The sequence below is a fragment of the Callithrix jacchus genome, chromosome 1, assembly GCF_049354715.1.
Source record: "Callithrix jacchus isolate 240 chromosome 1, calJac240_pri, whole genome shotgun sequence".
Lineage (NCBI taxonomy): Eukaryota > Metazoa > Chordata > Mammalia > Primates > Cebidae > Callithrix > Callithrix jacchus.
The window spans coordinates 47,962,555-47,968,554 of record NC_133502.1 but is presented as its reverse complement, the minus strand read 5'-3'; the positions used below and the strand labels follow the sequence as shown (position 1 = coordinate 47,968,554).

Genomic DNA, 6,000 nt, shown 5'->3' with positions numbered 1-6,000 from the left:
TAGTTTTCTAACTGAATTATAAGAACTTGTGAAGCAAAACTACAGAGAAGCCTAAGTAAGAGAAGAACTATTCACAAACCCCTATATTTTATTTCTAAGATAAATGCACACATAGGAAATTTTGATTTTAGAGAAATAATGCCAATTGCTAAGATCAGTGAGGTAAGGTTTTACAATTGCAAATGGAATAAGTGTTATTGAGCAAAGTCTGGAGAATAATTGTGAGTTTAAGTGATCAGAGTCTTCGAAGAGCAGCACTAGTTGCATATCAAAGAACAAGCATAAATTGTGATCAGCCTGGGATAGGCAGTTAGTTATTCATTGGTCTTTTCATCCTCACAGAGATAATGATCCTCATCTTAAGTATTCTAGTTGTATTAGAATAAATGCAATGTACCAAATAGATACGGACATTTTAAGTTATTTTGTAAAATCTGCTTAATTTAAATGACTTTTTTTAAAAAAAAGTTCAAATTCCACTGCTACACTGCTAACACAAAAAAGATTATTTACATTTATTTATTATTTGATAGGTTCTAATGTGGAGTGTCTTAGGTCCAGCTGCCTTTATTTGCCTTCTATTATGAATTCATGTGAATCAGAGCTCTCACAAAAGAAGCATAAATGGCAAGGCAGAGCCTGGGGGCTTGCTGTCTAATCTCCAAAACCTTCTGGATGTGGCTATTGGATCTTCTGCCTGTTACAGCTGAGTGAGCATGGAGCACTGCTCTGTTAGGGGTTTTCTTCTCAGTAACATATTAATAATTAACCTGATCTGAAACAAAGACTGCTAGATTTCACAAATTTGTCTCAAATATGACAGGAGTTAGGTATCCTGCATTCTATCTGATAAATGTAAGAAAAGCAAATACAAAATAAGAGGCTTGTTTCTCACTGGGAAAATAAATGGGGAGATTTCCATCTTCTTTATTCTAGAGTATTTCTCTTAGAAAACTTGTAAGTACTTTCCAATCTTTTGTAAATGTATATAAACAGTTTTAAAGACGAGATAGGTCTTTTCCAGCTGGTCTTTCGTGACTTTTATGACAAGAAATGTCTTCCTTAAGAACTTGGGAGTCACCTCTCTGGAACATAAACAGAAGAGACACCAGTGTTAGCGATAAAAGGCAGATACATTCTTAGGCGGACAGGGATGGGTCCCCAGTGAAATTCAATCTTCAAGCCAAAAACAGTCTAAAGCCTGAAAACCAAGCTAAAAATTCTGGATAAAATCCATGGGCTGGATTGAGAATGCCCATTCCCATATGGCATGCTGTCTCCCGATTGGTCCTTATCCTTCACCTATTTTACCTACACCTACCTTCCCTGGATTGTTCTCTCATGCTATTATGCCTCTTTCTAAATGGTGCTTTTTCCATGCCTACCACTAAACCAATCAGCATGCACTTCCCCATTCCAAGCCCATAAAAACCTCTGATCTCAGCCTCATGGCCAGCAATCCACTTTTGGATCCCTTCTTACTGCCAAGAGATTTTCTGTCACTCAATAAATTCTACTCTGCCTTACTCACTCTCCAGTGTCCACATGCCTTATTCTTCTCAGGGGTGGGACAAGAACTCAGAACTCACCGAACTACAGGAGTAAAAGAATTATAACAGCACACTTTATCTCCCAGTTTCTGTGGGAGGGGTAGGAGTCTAACTTTGGTGCACATCTTGCTCCAAGTTGCAAAATGACCTTCTGGTATAAAGATATAACAATTTTTCTATTTCAGGAAAAAGCCAATTAACTAATACAGATGGTCACCTCAATTACTAGGCAACTCTAGGATGAACTATGTGTTATAAATGATATTATCAAGTCCTCTTATTTGAGGTCTAGTTATCATTTATCTTGAAACAAATACATGTAATGGGATATTTTTGCTTGCCTATTAAAAGGGGGAGATTTCTTTCTGTCTTAACAGTCTGTTAACGGATGGCCTGAAATACACATTACATTCTGGTTTAATGCTTATTTAATGATTAAAGCAGCTTTTTTTCTCTACTACCATTGTGGAGAGGCATTTCCGGGTTAGCAAAAGATTCAGGTTTTAATTATACTTTCTCCACACAATCATACCTGAAATACTAAATTCAGATGAGTTTTCATTTTAGACTTTGAATATAATGGTTGTATAGGTGAGACTGACTCTAATTGGAGGCCTATCATAATACAGTCCCACTAATTTTCTTGTACTTTTTTATTTATCATAATATTTATGATGTTGAATGAAGAACAGAATTTATGAATAAAAAGTTACTCAATAAAGAGCCAATGATCCACTCAAAAGGGTTTGATGCCTTTGTTCTCAGACTTCTTTAAGGATCTCTTCACCTACTCAGCTAGAACTAATTTGACCTGAATATGGTTCTACGGCTAAAGCTGACTTTTTATATTGTATAATGTTATCTCAAAGAGGCCAATTAAGTCAAAGTCTCTTCTAAATTATCTGACCTACAATAATAATTGCTTAGAAAATTCTATGTAAATTGAACCATTTCCTTCTATCCAGAATGAGCTAGTTTCTATCTCAAGGATAACAAAATCTAAAACCTATATAAACAGCTGGCAAAATTTTAAAGTTTTAATTATAGAACAAACATGTCATAGTTTCAGAATAGTACAGGCATGCCTTCATTCTGTGGTGATGTCTTTATTATGCTTCACATATTGCAATTTTTACAAATTGAAGGTTTCTGACAACCTTGCATTGGGTAAGTCTATAGGCACCATTTTTCCAATGGTATGTGCTTACTTCATTTCTCAGTGTACCATTTGTTCATTCTCAAAGTATTTCAACTTTTTAAATTATTATTATATCTGTTATGGTGATCTGTGATTAGCGATATTTAATGTTACTATTGCAATTATTTTCAGTCCTATCAATGGTAAATTTAATCAATAAGTTTTTTGTACATTTTAACTGCTCCATCACCAAGCCCATTACTTATCTCTTTTTCTCTCCTTGAGCCTTCCATTAAAATAAAATAACATTTGGATGGTTAATAACACACACCACTAAGTGTTCAATTGAAAGGAAGGGTTGCATGTCTCTCATGTTAAATTAAAACAATAATAATAATTAAACTGAGGAAGGCATGTTGAAAGCTTAGACAGGCTAACAGCTAGACCTCTTGTGCCAAACAACCAAGTTGTGACTGCAAATCAAAACTCCTTAAAAGAAATTAATAATGCTACTCCAGTGAATGTACAAATGATAAGGAAGGAAATCAGCCTAACTGCTAATATGAAGACAGTTTCAGTTGTCTGGGTAGAAGACCAAACCAACCACAGCATTCCCTTCATCCAAAGCCTAATACAGAGCAAAGACCTATCACTCTTCAATTCTATGAAGGCTGAGAAAGGTGAAGAAGTTGGAGAATAAAAGTTTGAAGCCAGCAGAGTTTGATTCATAAGATTTAAGGAAAGAAGTCATCTCCATAGCATAAAAGTGCAAGTTTAAGCAGCAAGTGCTGATGTAGAATTGCAGCAAGTTATTCAGAAAATCTAGTTAACATCATTGATAAAAGTGGCTATACTAAACAAGACAGTTTCAATTTAGACAAAATAGCTGTTTTTTGGACAAAGATGTCATCCAAGACTTTCACAGCTACAAAAGAAAAGTCAATGCCTGGCTTCAAAGCTTCAAAGGGCAGAATGACTCTTTCGTTGGGGGCTAACATGGCTAGTGACTAAGCTGAAGCCATTGCACAATTATAGCATTGTAAAAATCTCAGGACCCTTTAAATTATGCTGAATCTACTCACTGCTCTATTAATGAAACAACAAAGGTTAGATGACAGCACATCTGTTTACAGCATGGTTTACTGGATATTTTAAGCTCAGTGTTGTTACCAAATGCTTAGATCATGATTCCTTTCAAAATATTACTGTCCATTGGCAATGCACCTGGTCAGCTACAAGTACGGATGAAGATGTGCAAGGAGATGAATGTTTCCATGTCTGCTAACACAACATCCATTCTACAGCCCGAAGATTATGGTGTAATTTTGACTTTCAAAAAAATGTAAAAGGTACATTTCATAATGCTGTAGCTGCCATAGATAGTGATTCCACTGATAAATCTAGACAAAAAAAATTGGAAATTTTTCACTATTGTAGGGAGGAGGTCAACCTATCAATATTAACAGGAGTTTGGAAGAAGTTAATCCCAATCCTTATGGATGACTTTAGAGCTTACAAGACTCAAGTGAAGGAAGTAACTGCAGATGTGGTAGAAATAACAAGAGAACTAGAATTCTCTTTTTCTAGGGCCTGAAAATTTGACTAAATTACTGCAATCTTGTGATAAAACTCGAAGTGATGAGGAGTTGCTTCTTATGGATAAGCAAAGAAAGTGGATTATTGAGATGGAATATACTTCTGGTGAGGATGCTGTGAACATTCTTGGAATAACAAGAAGATATTTAGAATATTAGATAAACATAGCTAACAAAGCAGTGGTGGGGTCTGACAGAATTGACTCCAATGTTTAAAGTTTTGCTGTGGCTAAGATGTTATTAAACAGCATTGCATGCTACATAGAAGTCTTTCATGAAAGGCAGTCTGTAAATAGAACCAGCTACATTGTCTTTTTATAAGAAATTGCCACAGCAAATTCACACTTTAATAACCACTACCCTGATCAGTAAACAGCTATCAACACAGAGATCCGACTCCACCAGCAAAAAGATTATGACTTGCTGCAGGCTAAGATTATTATTAGCATTTTTAGCAATTAAGTATTTTAAATTAAGATACGTGCGCTTGTTTTTAGACATAATGCTATTGCACAATAAACAGATTACAATATAGAGTAAATATAACTCCATATGCATTGGGAAACCAAAAATATCATGTGATTTGCTTTATCTCAATATTTGCTTTACTGTGGTGGTCAAACCTAGTACTGAATTTGGTACTGCAAATTCTCATTTTTTTTAATCTATAGATTTACTCCATGTATATGTATCCCTAATATTACATGGGCTAGTTGTATTCATTTTTACATTTTGTATAAATTACTTTAATGTAAATAGTTATATATCTATAAGGGAAATACTATGTCAACACATAATCTGGAAAAAGGACTTCCAGGTTTTCCAAATTTGTCCCAAATATAGCATGAAGTGTACTTATATTGAAAATCATAAATATATATATGTTTCCCTTAGAAATTACTTTTATTTCTCAATATTTTTTTGAGATTAACCTGTGCTCACGAATACTAATGTAGTTTTCACCACTCTGGAGGTCCTTTGGTTAGAATGGCCCTAATTTTTCAATATCCTTTACTAATGATAGAGAGTCTAACATGTCAATTAATTTATCTATGGTTTGAATATTTTAATATTAAATAAAACATTAAAAGTTTAAGGATACATGATGCTTACATATGAAATTAATGAATATTATAAGGCATCAATTCTATAAAATTTGATTCATAAGTAATGTAATTCCATTTCAGTAAAATTCCAAAAAGGTTTATTCATGGTACTTGATCCCCAGGTTCTAAACTTCTTTTGGAAGTGCAAACAGTCAAAGATAAAATAGTGCTTTTGCTATCAAAACTTGGGGAATGAAATATCTACATATTGATCTGTAAGTAATTTTGATCCAGTTTCTGGTTATTTACTAACTCAACAAATATTCAGCTTGGAGAATTCTATATTTCCAGGAATTTTTATCTATGTCCTCTATGTTTTCTAGTTTATGCATGTAAAACTGTTCATAGTAACCCTGAATGATCTTTTCTATTTTTGGGGTGTCAGTGGTAATACCTCCCATTTCATTTCTAACTGAGCTTATGTGGATATTCTTTCTTCTTTTCTTGGTTAATCTTGCTAATGGTCTATCAATTTCATTTATGTTCTCAAAGAACGAGCTTTCTGTTTAATTTATCTTTTGTGTTTTTTTTTGTTTCAATATCATTTAGTTCTGTTCTGATCTTAGTTATTTCTTTTTTCTGCTTGGTTTGAGTTTGATTTGTCCTTAATT

The 6,000-nt window shown here is 33.9% G+C and overlaps 1 long non-coding RNA gene across 1 annotated transcript in view; it reads right to left on the bottom strand.

The window, feature by feature from the left end:
• Nucleotides 1-649: 649 nt before the first annotated feature.
• The window catches only part of LOC128928298 (uncharacterized), a 30,598-nt gene continuing 25,247 nt past the window's right edge, over nt 650-6,000 (bottom strand). The window contains exon 4 of the long non-coding RNA XR_008473160.2: nt 650-1,085. This is a non-coding gene — a long non-coding RNA (uncharacterized LOC128928298). The remainder of the gene's footprint in view (nt 1,086-6,000) is intronic.